At 43.2% G+C, this 16,918-nt stretch overlaps 1 protein-coding gene across 4 annotated transcripts in view; it reads left to right on the forward strand.

Annotated features, from left to right (window-relative positions):
- The first annotated feature begins 9,398 nt into the window (after positions 1-9,398).
- PRRC2A (proline rich coiled-coil 2A) overlaps positions 9,399-16,918 on the forward strand; it is a 53,240-nt gene continuing 45,720 nt past the window's right edge. For all 4 annotated transcript variants that reach the window (XM_032208764.1, XM_032208766.1, XM_032208767.1 and 1 more), the window contains exon 1: positions 9,399-9,600. The gene's annotated coding sequence lies outside the window, so the exon portion shown is untranslated. The remainder of the gene's footprint in view (positions 9,601-16,918) is intronic.

Here is a 16,918-nt window from a genome sequence, read left to right on the forward strand (position 1 = left end):
CTCCCTCCCTCCCTCCCCTGTCCCTCTCTCTCTCCCTTCTTCTCTCCTTCCTCTGTCCCTCTCCCTCTCCCTTCCTCTCCCTCCTTCTCCCTCCCCCCCTCTCTCTCCCTCTCTATAACCACCTTCCTCTCTCTCTCCCTTCCTCTCTCTCCCTCCTTCTCCCTCCCTCTCTCCTTCCCGTCCCTCTCTCTCTCCCTTCCTCTCTCTCCCTCTCTCGTCCCTCTCTCTCCCTTCTTCCCTCCTTCTCCCTCCCTCTCCCTCTCCCTCCTTTTCCCTCCCCTTCCCTCTCTCTCTCCCTCTCTATAATCCTTCCTCTCTCTCTCTTCCTTCCTCTCTCTCCCCCTTCCACTCTCTCCCCCTCACTCCCTCTCTCCCTCCCTCTCTATAACCCCCTTCCTCTCTCTCACAGACACACCCAAACACAGAGTATACAGGTAGTCCTCGACTTACAACAGTTCATTTAGTGACCATTTGAAGTTACAACAGCACTGGAAAAGTGTCTTATGATCGTCCTTCATCATTGCAGCATCTCCATGGTCATGTGATCAAAATTCACATGCTTGGCCCTGGACTCATAGTTATGACGGTTGCAGTGTCATGCGATCTCCTTTTGTGACCTTCTGACAAGCAAAGTCCATGGGGAAGCCAGATTCACTTAACAACCATGTTAACTAGCTTAACAACTGGAGTGATTTGCTTAACAACTGTGGCAAGAAATGTGGCAAGAATGCGGCAAAATTCACTTAACAAATGTCTCGCTTAGCAACAGAAATGTTGGGCTCGGTCGTGGTCATTAAGTTAAGGATTACCAATGTTCCAGCACAGGTCTGGAGAAGGGAGGTAAATGCAATAATTGCACATTTTAAAAATAAATAATGTCTCTAACGTTGCCTTTTTTTTCTCTTCGGACAAAGCAAAGCTTTGTTCCTTTTCTCTACTAACCAGCCCAGTGGTTTTTTTTTTTTCCTTTTTGACTAAGTTCCCCATTCTGATGCCAGGGGAATAAACTTTCTCTTATTGTCTAATTCATCAAAGTCTTTCCCAGCCTAGTACCTGTGACATTTATTAGACTTCAGTTTCCCCAGTAAGTTCCGTTTCCAGTTAGTCTTCAACTTAAAACCAGTTCAAAGTTGTAACAGATGTCTATGGAGACAGCTGGATCAAGGAGAGAAGCAACCTAAAACTAAGGAGAAATTTCCTGAGAGTTACAACAATTAACTCAACAATGCCCATACCCATGATGCAATGGGTTCACCGACAAAAGGGCGAACGACAAAACCGCGCCTGACTAAACCACGTCGCTGACGTCATCAACAGGGCGACAACAGCGCAGGGACAGGAGCGTGCTGTAAAAGTAACCCTAAACCTAACCCTAACCCTAACCCTAACCCTAAACCCAATCCTAAACCTAACCCTAAACCTAACCCTAACCCTAAACCTAACCCTAACCCTAACCCTAAACCTAACCCTAAACCTAATCCTAAACCAAACCCTTAATCTAATCCTAAACCTAACCCTAACCCTAACCCTAACCCTAACCGTAACCCTAACCCTAAACCTAAACCTAACCCTAAACCTAACCCTTAACCTAACCCTAAACCTAACCCTTAACCTAACCCTAAACCTAACCCTAAACCTAACCCTAAACCTAACCCTTACCTTAAGTTAAATCGGCTTTCTTTTGACGCGCTATTGTAAAGCGCCCTTCTTTCTCCACGCTGGCTGTTGTCGCTGCATTGATGTCGTCAGCGACGCGGTTTAGATGGGCGCGTTTTTGACGGGCGCCCTTTTGTCGGGTCACAGATGCAATGCACCCTTCCCCTGCGCATGCGTGACCCCCCATGCTTTCCTCGACCCCCTGTGCATGTGTGTGACCCTCCACGCTCCCCGTTCCATCCACGCATGCATGTCCTCCCCGCAACCCATTTTGGGCCTAGCAGGCCTCCCTGAAGCCTCCTGAGACCAAAAATAGGCCATGGAGGGGGTACCACATCCCTCCTGTGGCCACCATTTTGGGCCTAGCAGGCCTCCCTGAAGCCTCCTGAGACCAAAAATAGGCCATGGAGGGGGGGGTACCACATCCCTCCTGTGGCCACCATTTTGGGCCTAGCAGGCCTCCCTGAAGCCTCCTGAGACCAAAAATAGGCCATGGAGGGGGGGGTACCACATCCCTCCTGTGGCCACCATTTTGGGCCTAGCAGGCCTCCCTGAAGCCTCCTGAGACCAAAAATAGGCCATGGAGGGGGGGGTACCACATCCCTCCTGTGGCCACCATTTTGGGCCTAGCAGGCCTCCCTGAAGCCTCCTGAGACCAAAAATAGGCCATGGAGGGGGGGGGGTACCACATCCCTCCTGTGGCCACCATTTTGGGCCTAGCAGGCCTCCCTGAAGCCTCCTGAGACCAAAAATAGGCCATGGAGGGGGGGGGTACCACATCCCTCCTGTGGCCACCATTTTGGGCCTAGCAGGCCGCCCTGAAGCCTCCTGAGATCAAAAATGGGCCACGGGGAGGGGGGGTACCACACCCTTCCTGTGGCCCATTTTGGGCCTAGCAGGCCTCCCTGAAGTCTCCTGTATGCCTGGCAGAGACCCAAAAATCAGCTGGCCAGGGAGAGGCGCATGCACATGCGCGATAGAGCATGTGTGAACGACGGCTTGTGTGCCCGCAGAGGTGTCTGTGTGCCACAGGTGGCCTGCATGCCATAGGTTCGCCATCACGGGTATAGGGTTTCCTGCTTGAATGGGGGGCGGAGGGGGTTGGACTAGACGACCTCAAAGGTCCCTTCCAACTTGGTTATTCTATTAGATTTTCAATCACCCAGGTGATGGTTGTCCCAAAGATGCTTTTCCAAAAGGCAACGGGACTGGTTCCCCTCCCCCCACCCAGACCTAAAAACGTTTTGCTTCTTACCCAAGAACTGAAGAAGCTTCTTGGGTAAGAAGCGAAATGTATTCAAGGAAAAAAACCCAAGAAAGTCCAATTGCCTTTTGGAAAAGCACCTGTGAGAAAAGTTACATCAGATGACTGTGCCTCCCTCCCCCCATAGTTACATCATCACATTTCCTGCACTTCAACAACTGGCTTGCATTTATGACCGGTTGTGGCATCCCGCAGAAAATAACAAAAAAAGAAGCCCGACATTGCTGTGTTCGCTTAATGACCACCTGCTTCACTTAACACCTTATGAATGGCTTACTGACTATGGAGATTCAATAAAAATGGTCATAAAATCAAGTCAAGTCACAGGGTAACCTACTTAACAATGGCCACATCTTATGGCCAAAATTCCAGGTTCAATTAGTGGTTGTAAACAAGGACTCCTATTATCAAGAGCTGGGAAAATCAGGAAATTCAGGCAGTTTATTTATTTATTTATTTATTTATTTTATTAATTAGACTTATATACCGCTTCATAGGGCTTTCAGCCCTCTCTAAGCGGTTTACAGATTTTTTTCGCAAATTGAGTCAGCAACTTGCCCCCACAGTCTTGGGCCTCATTTCACCTACCTCGGAAGGATGGAAGGCTGAGTCGACCTTGAGCCGGTGAGATTTGAACCGCTGAACTGCAGATCACAGTCAGCTGAAGTGGCCTGCAGTACTGCACTCTAACCACTGCACCACCTCGGCTCTTCAAATGCACGTAAAGGTTTATTGTAATTTTAAGCTCCCTACAAAAATCTGAACTACTAACAGTCGAAGCAAATTAGCATTAGGTAAAAGTCAGTGGGATTTAAGGTGGGCTGCAATTAGATCTCTTGTGGGCACAAAGAGATTCAAGACTGATTTTCTTACGTGTATGAAAATAAAAATAGTTTTTTCAAAAAAAAAAAGACTGATGACACATTTGACCCCTCCTTCGGGCTCAGCCTGGTCATCTCCTACACCTGTATTGAAAGCTAAGACATTGAAGGATGCCAACCTGGGTAACTCCACGCTAAATTCACTCATAATGCAGAGCATATTATCCACAGCCCAATTAATCTATTCCTATTAAATGAACCAATTAACTTTTTGAACTTGTACCTAGTAACCATGTGGTTGGCTATCAATCAGAATAGAGCTGGAAGGGACCTTGGAGGTCTTCTAGTCCAACCCCCTGCTCAAGCACCCCTATACCAAGGGGTGTCAAACTCAAGGCCTATCGGGTGCTTAAATCTCAGCCTGGAAATAACAAAGGACCGGCCCACGATGCTTCTGCTGGGCAAAATGGGCCATGGGGGCTGCACGGTGGCCATTTTTGGCCCCCACGGCCTCCTACAGCAGTCTAGCCACCAATAATGAGTCACAGGGGACATTTTCAACCCCAATGGCCCACTGAAGCAGTCTGGCTTCCGAAAATGGGCTGCTGTGGGAGTGGCACGTTTTATATGTTTCTTTCTCAGCCCCATGCAGTCTATCTTCCTTCCTGTTGGCTGCTTTACACACGATTCTTGGTTTCATCCAATTTTAAAAAAATATGGAACAGGCCTAAGAACTGCAAAGAGTTTGCACAAGCTATAAGATTTTTTTTTAATGCAGATGTCATGTGAAAGCAGTTGTTTCTACATTGTGATTTACTGTGTAAAGCACAACCGGCTGAATTTACCAGAACATACAGAGTCAAAATCAAATCATATTATGACTGGATAGTGTGCCAATGTGGCAAAGAGAAGGCAGCTTTTGTCAGGTATGCATACAACGCAGTGAAGTCAGTGAGATTTTAATTGTGTATCCAGTTGTAGTCCAAATGGAACTGGGAATGTTTCCACACAGCATGCATATTTTCTGAACCTTTCTAGACATTTAGCAATATATTGGGATGATTTTGTTGTGTTGTACAGTGTTCCACTTTACAATGGATATCAGGAATAAAATGTTAATGTTTTCGAAGAACTCTATTAAAAAATGAAAAATGGGAGTGTCAGCTAAATAGTGGTGGGATTCACTGACCTTCGTTACCGATTCGCAAATGCGAGTGTGGTCTCTACTTTCAAACATGCCACCTTCTGCGCATGCACAGAAGGTCGCACATTACGTCGCGGCCGGTGGGCAGAGCCTCCAGCAGCCACCGCTATTGGTTCGCTCAAACCAGTAAAAACTGGCAGAATACCACCACTGCAGCTAAAGTATTCTACATAGAGTTAATTAATATTTCAAAGGACAGATTCAACGGGGAAAAGGGAAAGCCAGGTTGATATTGCCCAAGCAATAACAAAGAACGTACAATTTTGTTATTTGGGAATGGAGAAATGCCATGAATAAGGCAGATACATCAATAAGACAAAAAAGGAGATATGGATGAATGAGAGGGAAATGAACGGTTCTGTTTAAAAGTATTTTAAGATTCTAAATGTTCATTAATCATTCAACCCAGTAAGTAGAAATAGAATACCCTGGATGTAGTTTAGGTTGTCTTGACTCACATTAGGCTTTGGAACATCTCTGTTCTGCCAATATTGTGCACATATTCAGATCTGCTCCTATACAAAAGAGTCAAGCCCCATAGCAGCTGGGGACTCTACATGTCTTTAATCTCTACTTTATGGAATGTGCCCAAAAGTAAATCTCCCTTTGTCTGAAATAGCTGTTTTGTCTTGCAAAGGGAGAAAAAAATGCATCTTGAGCCTGTATCAATCACCCACCCTGACCACGCCCACATCCACCCTGACCACGCCCACAATGACCACACCCACCACACTGACCCTGGCCCTCCGAGATCAAACACAACCCTGATGTGGCCCTCAATGAATCGGGTTTTTGACACCCCTGCCCTATACCATTTCAGACAAGTGGCTGCCCTATACCATTTCAGACAGTCTCTTCCTAAAGGCCTCCAGTGATGAAGCCAACTTTCTGAATGCAAATGGCAAATTGTCCTCACGATTAGGAAGTTTCTCCTTTATTCCAGGTTGCTTCTCTCCTTGATTAGTTTCCATCCATTGTTTCTTGTCCTGCCTTCTGGTGCTTTGGAATATAAATTAACGCCCCCTCCTCTTTGTGGCAGCTTCTCAAATAGTGGCATACTGCTATCATGTCGCCCCAGCCCTTCTTTTCTATAGACTGACTAGTTTGCACAGCCCAGGTCATGTAAAATTGACACCCAGGAGCATTATTCGGGGTCCACACATAAAGCAAACCAGGGATTTTAAACTTGGCTTGCACAGATAACAAATTCACGCACTACTATTATTTCCAATCATACTCTCTTCAATGAGACAACACCATGTTGGAAGAAACGTCCTTCTGGGTTCAGTTCCAAGTGTGGGAAAAGACACTGGATTCATGGAAGTTGCTTGGAAAGAAGGTTTATTGATTAATGACAGGATCACATGGCTTGAGATCCTGGGGGGGGAAAAGAGAAGAGATGCTGAGAATATCCTGGTTTTATGCCCTCTGTTGGGCTTTGAATTTGAGCTTGTGTTCTGGTTGGTTGTCAGACTCCCATGGAACCATGCGGGGGTAACTTTGTATGTTGTCTTTTGAGTGCCAGGCATGGTTGACTCTTGCTGGGTGATAATGTAATGAAAGAGCTTTGGGCAATTCCTCCAACAGCTCTGCCTGAAGGAGGTAGATCTTTGTCATGTAGAATAGACTGGCTCAGGCCTTAATGGCCCATTGACAAAAGTGTGAGGTGGGGGGGGGGGCTGAGTTTCTGCCTCCCTTTTAGGGAGACATATTCTGCCCTTTTAATATTTCCTAAAATAGTTCGTTTTCTTAGGAGAGGGGTGGGTGCTGACTTCCTACAACCGTTAATATCTTTATTCAGAATTTAAAACTTTTTTCTGAAGCCATTTGAACCCCTTCCACTAACTATGGCAGGAACCCGGCCTGAGCAAACAGAGTTATTGTTGACATTGTTGTCAACATTGCCCAGGTGAATAGAAGTATATTAGAAACCAAATTATTGAAATATCACTTCGGGTTGAATATTAACCATGGAGTCCTTGGTGCTCTCAGAGCTTGCTTGTTTGCTTGTGGAGATGCCGAATTGATTCCTTTCACTGCTTTGGAAGAAACATATGAAAGCTATCTAATCATTTCAGATGTCTAACCCTGCCTCGGATGGCCCAATCACATGAAAACACCCCCCCTCCTTCTTTTAGCAATAGAATACACTAATAGAAAGAGGTTTTCCCAGTTGCAATGTACGGCTGTGAAAGTTGGATCATAAAGGAAGGCTGAGCATCAAAGAATGGAGGCCTTTGAACTGTGGTGCTGGAGAAGACTCCTGCGAGTCCCTTGGACTGCAAGGCGATCAAACCGGTCAGTCCTAGAGGAGATCAACCCTGACTGCTCTTTAGAAGGCCAGATCCTGAAGAGGAAACTCAAATACTTTGGCCACCTAACAAGAAGGAAGGACTCACTGGAGAAGAGCCTCATGCTGGGAAAGATTGAGGGCAAAAGAAGAAGGGGACGACAGAGAATGAGGTAGCTGGATTGAGTCACCAAAGCAGTAGGCGTGAGCTTAGATGGACTCCAGAGGACGGTAGAGGACAGGAAGGCCTGGAGGAACGTTGTGTGGGAAGTTATCATCCAGCCCTCTCCCAGAAAAATGAAATATCCTAGGAAATATTGAAAAGGCAGAATATTTCTCTGGATGTGAAAAGAAAGAAACATGCTTTAAAAGACAGAATAGTTGCCTGTAGCTTCCTGCCCATTCACACTTTGTCAATAGGCCATTGAGAAGACCAGGCTAGCCTACTTTACATAATAAAGACTTCTCCACTGCAGCTGCAGGGGGAAGGAATATTACTCAACTCTCCACATGGCATCTGAGAACTCATCAATACCTCGATTCAAAACAGCCTAGAGAGTATCCCCCTGCATGGCACCATGGGAGTCTGACAACCAATCAGAATACATTTCTTACACAGGAACAGGAAACAGAGAGGTGGGACTAAACAGGGTATAAAAAAGCCTAGCAAGCCCTTCCTCAGTCCTTCTCTTCTTCTTCTCCACCAACATTAAAGCATGTGATCACCTTTTCTGTTCAGGGCTCAAGCCATGTGGCCCTGTCCAACAATAAACCATCTTTCCAAGCAGCCTCCATGTCTCCAGTGTCTTCTTCCCCACTTGGAGCCGAACCCAGAAGCACATTTCTTTCAACAGTTGTCCATGGAACAACAGACACGACTTCGCAACTGACAACAATAGAAAGAAAATACTTTGTGAATAATTTTCCCCCTCAAAGTATATGCTTATCTGCAGTAGATAGTCAGCTCCATATCAGCTGGGATTTAAGTCATCTCCTATTGCACAGGGTGCCCAACTCCTGATCCCTGGCCTGGCATTGGGCTGCCTCCATGGGATGCAGGCAGCACACAAAACCATTCACCCTCTGGTTCACGGGAAAACCTTTATCCACAGAACCGGGCCAAAAGGGTGGAATGGGGGGGGCACTATCCTGTTAGGTTAAAAAAAATCAGCAGTCTGGTAGCAACTTTTCCAACTAACCCCTATCAAAAGACAAGCTGTCGAGGGATGATAAATGTATGTCTTTTAATAAAGTGGTACATTATACAGGGAGTCCTCCACTTACAATTCATTGAATGATAGTTCAAATTTACAACGGCATTGAAAAAAGGGACTTATGACCATTTTTCCACACTTACGACCATCGCAGCACCCCCATAGTCTTGTCATCAACATTCACACACTTGGCAACTGGCGGTCGCAGGGTCCTGGGGCTCAAGTGATCCCCTTTTGCAACCATCTGACCAGCAAACTCAATGGGGAAGCCAGGTTCACTTAACAACCGTGTTACTGAACGACTGCAGTGATTCACTTTACAACACGTAGCAAGAAAGCTCATAAAAAAGGGGGCAAAATTCACCTAAGAACTGTCTTGCTTAACAACAGAAATATTGGGGGGGGGGGTCAATTGTGGTTGTAAGTCGAAGACTACATGTAGTCAAAAAAAGGGGCTTCTAGACCAGTGGTGGCCAATCGGTGGTCCTTGGCACATTGGTAGTCCACGAGAAAATTTTAGAGGTCCGCCGAAAAATTATTTGCATTTTTCATATTGCACTAAATACTATTGATCTTTTAAAAAAAAAACTATTAGTGATCCGCAGGATTTAAAATTATGAATTTAGGGGTCCCTGAGGTCCGAAAGGTTGGCGACCCTTGTTCTAGATTACTCCCGATTTTTTTCTCTTGCCACCATAGACACTAACACGTCTCTCATAATGTCCGCCATTAAATTTAGTTTGCAAAGTATTTTTTTTTAATTTTTTTTGCAATCGAGAATGAAAAGAACCTTGCGTGCGCCGCAGGCTGTTACGTTCTGACACGGATCTTGTCACGCTATTTAACCCAGGTCCACAACTCGAGACAACTCCACAATCTGCTTCTCCATTCCTTTCCTCCGGGTTTTCTCCCCTTAGCCCCTCCTCTTACAACAGCGTAAGGGGCGTGGCTTCACGCCGCCGCCGGGGCCTGAGACCCGGATGGCCGTTTAGTCGGTGCTTAGACGCCGAGGCTGCCACATCGGGCCTTGGACAAATTACAAAGCCGGGGGAGGGGGTTAGCGTAATCTGCCTCCATCCTCCGCCTTGGACTCCCTTCCGCCCCCGGGAAGCTCGTATCCGGAAAGAGCGGACCGAGCCCGATCCGACGAGGTGGGTATCGGCCTGGCTCGTTCTCAGCAAGCCTGTTTTTTCCAGCTCTTAAGAAAGCGGTATTGGTGCGAGATGGGAGAATAGGTCGGGTTGAGCCGGTAGAACGTTCAGGCCTCCGCCATCTTGTCCCCTGCTTCATCCTTTTCGATAGCTCGAACCAAACCGAATCCGCAGCCATCCGCCTCTCGGGCCCGGCTCTCCTTTCTCCTGAACCGGCCTTGCCCTTCCCGGAGCGTTGCCCCTTGTTGCTGCTGGTGGGTATTTGGCCCCCCGGCCGAGGGCAGCTGGGCGCGTACTTGCTCTCCCCGACGGAGTAACCTCCGAAGGGAGAAGAAAGGATGCTTGCAAAAAGGGAGAGAGAGAGAGAGAGAGAAAGGTCTTCCACCAGGCCTTCTCTCAACCCACCTCTCAAGTGGTTTCTTCCCCCCCCCCTCGGGCGAAAATCCGCGGGTGGGCGCCGGGGCGTCGCTCAGAAAGGCCGACCCGCAGGCCTATTTTTTTTTTAAACAGCTTCAGAGTTCAGTTATGACCCAGTTTTAAGACAACCCCCTCCCTCACTCCCTGCTCCATTTTACCACACGGCAGGTAATTCTGGGATGGGGGGGCTTTGAAGAAGGTGTGACAGGGGTATAGGTGGGGAGGGAGAGAAGCCCCAAGGTCTCCCCAGCTGTTTGGAGAACACCCCCCACACACATGCACCCCATAATAGTCCAGTAGCCATCATTTGTTGAGTCCCTGAGGGGCTTTTTAAAATTTGGGGGGAGGGGGCAACAAGGTCGGGCCTCTGGAATGGAAGGAAAGGACAAGCCCAAAGATGTCTTTTAGGATTTTTCTCCCCCCCCAAAAAAACCCCTGGCTGGTTTTAGTATAATTTGACGAAAGACTCCTCCTGGCCAAAGCCCTGAAAACAGAGCTGGGTTTGAGGGTTTTTTTTTTAAGGGGGGGGGTGGGAGAAAGAGACAGAGAAAGGCTTTTTTTAAAAAAAATGCTTTGCTTTTTATTTCTGAAGGAAGCTGGAAAAGATGTGGGTGTTTCTGTCCTGCTGGCGTTTGAGGATGTGCTTGGGGCTCCCCTTTGTAACCTCGCCATTATTTCCACAAACCATTTTTGCAGGAGGGGGGGAAAAAGGAGGAGTGGAGGATTTTGGATTTTGAAATCCAAAATACCCCTGGGTGGGGGATCAAAAAGAGAGAGAGAGAGCAATCCCTTCTACGCCTCCCCCACCCTCCAAAAAAAGCATATTTTACAGTGTAGTGGTGACATTCAGGAGCTGAGATGCTGCTGTTAACAGGGGAGGGAATCAACTGGGGCCTTTGCTATTTTCTTCAAAGAAGAAGCAAAATAATAATAATCAGAAGCTGCTAGAAAATCCAGATAACTGAATGGGAAGGATAGTTGGATTTTTTTTAAAAAAAAAACTGCTCCCCTTGTTTTGTTTTTTAAAAAGCTTGATCATTGCAGTTCCCCTGCAGGATGCGGGCTAAATTGTTTATTTCTTTTCAATCTGATATTTCGGTCTTAACGTTTAAAATATGGAGGAATGGGAAAGGAGGAGGTGTGGCAGGTGTTTTAATAATGATTAGGCAGGGCTAATATTTGACGAGATCAACCGTCCAGCTTTTCCACTGCCTGCTTTAATATAGCTGTAAATGTATGTGGGGGTGGGGGTGCTTTTCAGTTTGTTCAGGAACGGTGGTCCTCTTAATCGGAAGGTAGTCTTGAGATAATAGTGAAGTTACAGCCATGTTAATTGTGAGATGGGCTGTTGGGTTTACATAAAAGGCTGCTTTATTGCAGTTAAAAATCCAAATCCCGTTTTAAAACCAGGTGCTACAATTCCTTGTGCTGTACTGGGGTGACACTAAGCAGCAGCATGTTAGTATTGGAATGCAAGTATATATTTTCTTAAATCTAGTTAATGGAGAATCTGTTTAGAGAGGATAAATGTATCACTTTGTGGGGGGACAGAACTTAAATGAGGGGTGTGCCTTTGGGGAAAGAGAGTGGCTAGTTAATCTAAGTCTTCCGTTTTTTATTGCTTTCTAAACACAAAATCAATTGTTTGAGGGGGAGAATTCCCTTGTCATCTGTGGTTAGTAAATATTAATGGGTCCTTGTGGTATGTGTGTTCCATTTGGAGGGCTTTTTTTTAGTGCCACAGCCAGAATTAATTTAGCTTAAATGCTAAATTTGAATTTCCCATCAGTGTGGCTAGAGGGTGGGTGATGGTAATTCGAGGGTGTATTCTGACACAAAAAGAGCTAATATGGCTTCCTTACATTTTTGAACTGTGATTCTCTTGAATGAGGTGTTTTCCAAAATAAAGGGTGCATTTGTGAAACAAGAAGGGTGTCTCCCAAAAAATTGGACTATGGTTAAGCCTAACGTAGCTTTTTGATTAATGCCTTGAAAATCCTTGTTAGGTTTACTGTGCTCAGAAGATTAAAATACATGATTTCAGTGAAATATTTGAAAATGAGACATACAAATCTTGCATTTGGGGCAACTGGGATTTGATATGATTTGCATATCTCTGAATTTCAAACAGTTTCTGATGCTAGTTGTGAGGAAGAGTAAGATTGTGTTCTGTTTCTCACTCCCCTTTTCTTGGTAGTCTTGAATTTCAATATTTACACATGTTTTGGAATTAAATGCAAAGGAAGGGTTTAAAATGAGGCGGTGGCTATTTGTTTCTCTGTTTGGTTCATAAGCAAAATGGTTGTTTCAGAAAGACATTTTTATCCAATGCTTTTCTATTCTAGAAGTGGAATTTAGATTATTGCTTTTTTGTTGAAATTGCATCTACTTTCAGATCTGGGATTATTTTTTATTTATTGTAGAGGGAGGTGCTATTAAGTATTTGTTAGCATGGTGCTAGTGAAGGGTTTCTTTAAAACATTCCACTAATGCAGTTTTGAGATTCTGCAGATAAATTGAATATATTAATAATTAATGATAGCTGATTCGGTATCAGGGTACCTTTGAAACAATATTTTTTTCTCCTTTCAACACAGTTAAAATATAATTTAAGTTTTTTATCACTTGAATTATTAAATGTCCAGATTTATAAACTTGCCTAAATAGTAGTTTTCTAATAAATGAATATCCAACTCATTTATGATACAAAACTAGCCAGTATTCTAAAAGACAGGGCACAAAGTTGAATAGTATGGGAAAATTATATTCCAGAAATGCTGCATGAATAATGGATAAAAAATTATCAGCTGCTACTAGTAGGAGTGCTATTTTTAAAACTCCATTGGCTTGTTTTCACTCAGGTGCCATTATATCTGGTTGTGCAGTGCTGGGGGAATTGAACATTTTAGCTATGCATTATGTAGTGAAAACACAATGAGGGCTGTGGTATTAGATATCCTTTCAGAAGATTAAGCAGCATGACACAATCTTGTTGAAACATAAATGTAATATTACCTTTAGAATCCTGCTAAAAGAAGAAACAATACTTATTTCTTATGGCTGAAATGCAAAACTGCTTTTGGCATAAAGAAATAGCTGAAATAATTTCCAGGAGATGCATTTCATAATACATATATTCTGTACTTTGCATAGTGAGTTAATATAATATTAATCTGCATGTTAAATCATTTGCAAACAATTGCCCTGGTAGATTTTGTATCTCCACAGTCAAAAGCTGCTCTACAGCACTTCAAGGTTTAATCCAACTGTAGATAGATATTAGCAATAATGGTGGTCAACTCTATCTCAGAAGGAGGGCTGTCTTTAGATTCCTTGTTTCCCATTAAATCGGTGCTATTGACAATTACTTGAGTGCATAATAAAAACTTTGGGGTAATAAAACCTAATGTTATTAAATAAGGTAAATGATATTAAACATCATATGTGAAGAGAGGAATAGAGCACCCTTTAAAACATTTCATTCTATATTGGATCTATTTTTATATTTGGCTTTCATCTTGTTTAGATCTATTTTTGTTGAAAAGAGGCGTCTCAAAATATCTTAGAATCCTAAATAATATTTATTAATTAATTTGAATGTTGGTGACCTAGACTATACCACTGGTAATTAATAGTGCTTAGGATGGTATTTTGATCATAGAGTATTCTTTAGCTATCTATCACTATAGCAACACTTTAGAAGTACGCTCAAATATATAATTGGGATTTAGATGTTAGAGGCCTTGACTGTGATATGTTCCTTGATATTGGATTAATCACCACCAAATTCTTCTGCTATATATTAATTAACCTAAAGTGAAAGACTTGGTTCTGTTTCTCTTTTCCATCTCACTTTGCAATAACTTAATTATATTTTGAAGTTTGGTATTTGAAGAGGTTAAAGTTCACTGCCAGATTCCTACCCTATGAAATTTGGTTGAGGAACAAATTTCATGTAGTTTACTGTTGCACAGGAAGATGTGATAGGCAACAGTTTGGATGTTGAAACAATTTGTCAATGATACCACCAGTATAGTTAATTTTTGGCAGTAGCTTAGATATATGATGGCCAGGGAAGCTTTGTGTGTGGTCCCATTTAGCTAGCTTTCAGACCTTGCTGTGTGGGAACTGCTTTAATTTAGTACTGATAAGGAGTACTATATATACTTTTATAGTGCTGCCACATGCAAAAGCAATTGTACCTTTTTTTTTCTCCCTGAAATAGTAGTAGTTTTTTTGTGCCTAGTTTTGTGTGAAAGACCTATGCAATTGTGTTTTGTTGTACACTGGATACAGTTCTACACATGCAGAAGTTCTGTCAAAATCAGATATTTTATGCCAGCTTCTTAGCCACTCAGAGTCACCTCAAACTTGGGGAAATAAATTTAGTAATAATAATAAAACTCTTATTTAAAACTGGAACATTTTAGTTAGAATAAATTGATCCAGCAATGTAAAATTTCGGCATTCTTATATTTTGATTCTATGATCCAAACAGAAGTTTTGAAATGTGAGATATAAATGTGAGTGATCTATATTCATTTTACCCCAGCATCATTTTTTTTAAAAATTGCAGTATGGAACACAAACGCAACCCAGTTGGTATGAAATACAGCAGCAGAATGATTAGCAATGGATGATAAAATGTTATGCCATTGTTTTATGATCTGCAGTGGCTGAGTTTAATTTAATGGTCTGCACTATGCTGTAATTTAATTTTGCTTTTTTTTAATTGAGAGGAAAAGTAATGCTATTTCTCATTCTGCTAAAAACAAATATGTGAGCTTTGAGAATTGATGGGACAGAAACACAGGTAGTCCTCATTCAGTGACTGCCTCCTTTAACAGCTGTTATAGTTATAACAGTAGTGAAAAAGCAGTTTTATGACCAATCCTTACACGTAGAGCTTCTGCAAGTCTGTAAAGCAAAGGAAACCTGAAGACAATGAGCACAGTTGGGTTTCACTTAGTGACTGTTTCACTTAACGGCTGAGTTGCCAGTCCCATTTGTGGTTCCTAAATGTGGATGAGCTATATAGCAAAAAGCCCTATTTTTCCTAATATAAAAGGAAATCAGATGAGACATAGATGCTGACTCTGTACGCAATTTCTCTTGGCATTGCTTCTATAAAATCATTATTACTACTACTACTACTACTATTTGCAGTACTCCGATATGTAGGACTACATTTTTGGCCTTGGCTTGTGGACAGATTGCATTAAAAATAAAAACTTGAAGTTTGCTAAGTTGTGGCAAGATTTTGCAAACTTTCATTGCATGTCCAAGGAGGGCAACATAAGGGAACCCTAACTCCTGTGGCTTAGGTTCAGTGTGGAATGATTCTGGAATAAGTGTAGCTACATGTTTTCAATTAAAATCTAAAGTTTTGATTTAAAATTAGTAATAATATAAAATCTGATTTGAAAATGACATATTCTGTGAAATATTGTAGTTTTTGCATCTTTCAGGATTGAGTCTAGTTTGTATCACAGTTAAAATGTAACCAAACATTGGCACAATTACCTCAGCATAATTAAATGTGATTCCCCAGGAAAATATCAGATAGGCTGGGTGATCTAGCAAACACAACTTTCCAAATGCTTTTGATAGACGCCCCTTACATATCTACTATAAACTCAGCAGATGAAAGATAAAACAGTGGAACAGCTTGCCTCCAGAAGTTGTGAAAGCCCCAACACTGGAAATCTTTAGGAAGATGTTGGATAGCCATTTGTCTGAAATGGTGTAGGGTTTCCTGCCTGGGCAGGGGGTTGGACTAGAAGACCTCCAAGGTCCCTTCCAACTCTGCTATTGTATTGTATTGTATTAAAAATATATTTTCTTAAGAGCCAATAAATTAGTCAAGGAGTCCTCAACCACAATTGAGTGCAGAATTTCTGTGGCTAAGCAAAACATTTGTTCAGTGAGTTTTGCCCAATTTTACAATCTTTCTTGCCACAGTTAAGTGAATCACTGCAGTTGTTAAGCTAGTAACACAGTTGTTAAATGAGCCGAGGTGGCGCAGTAGTTAGGGTGCAGTACTGCAAGCCACTTCAGCTGACTGCTATCTGCAGTTCAGAGGTTCAAATCTCACCGGCTCAAGGTTGACTCAGCCTTCCATCCTTCCGAGGTGGGTGAAATGAGGACCCAGACTGTGGGGGCAATTTGCTGACTCAATTTGCTAAAAATCTGTAAACGGCTTAGAGAGGGCTGAAAGCCCTATGAAGTGGTATATAAGTCTAATAAATAAATAAATCTGACCTCCCCATTGACTTTGCTCATCAGAAGGTTGCCCCAAGACACTGCAATCGTGATAAATATGAACTAGTTGTCAAGCATACAAATTTTAATCACACATACAAATTTTAATCACATGACATGGGGGGTTATAGTCATTCCCATGGTCATATGACAATGGCTGTGTGAACAATAGTCATAAGTCACTTTTTTCAGTGCCTTTGTAACTTCGAACAGTCACTACACTGTTAAAAGTCAAGAACTACCTGTAGAATTTAAATAGCGTATTTTTGGACTATAAGACACACCATGATTTTGAACAGGAAAAGTTTTTTAAAAAGGTTTCTGCACTCTGCAGGCCTCCCAAAAGCTCTGCACACCTTGTTATTTTGCAAAAAAAGGGGAGGGAAACATACAGAGCTTGGGGAGCCTCTTAGAGTGCTGTGTGGTGGGGGGGGGCAAAAACAAGCAAAAAATGACCCGTTTTTGGCAAAAAAAAAAAAAAAGGCATGCAGTGGCTTTGGGAGGCTTGTAGAGTACTCCTGAGGACTGAGGGGGCAAAAACAGCCCATTTTTTGCCCTCCCCAGTCCCCAGGAGCACTTTGCAAGCCTCCCAAACCCTTTGCATGTCCATTTTTGCTAAAGGGGCAGGGTTTCAGTAGGC

Source organism: Thamnophis elegans, chromosome 2 (assembly GCF_009769535.1).
Source record: "Thamnophis elegans isolate rThaEle1 chromosome 2, rThaEle1.pri, whole genome shotgun sequence".
In the NCBI taxonomy this organism is placed as follows: domain Eukaryota; kingdom Metazoa; phylum Chordata; class Lepidosauria; order Squamata; family Colubridae; genus Thamnophis; species Thamnophis elegans.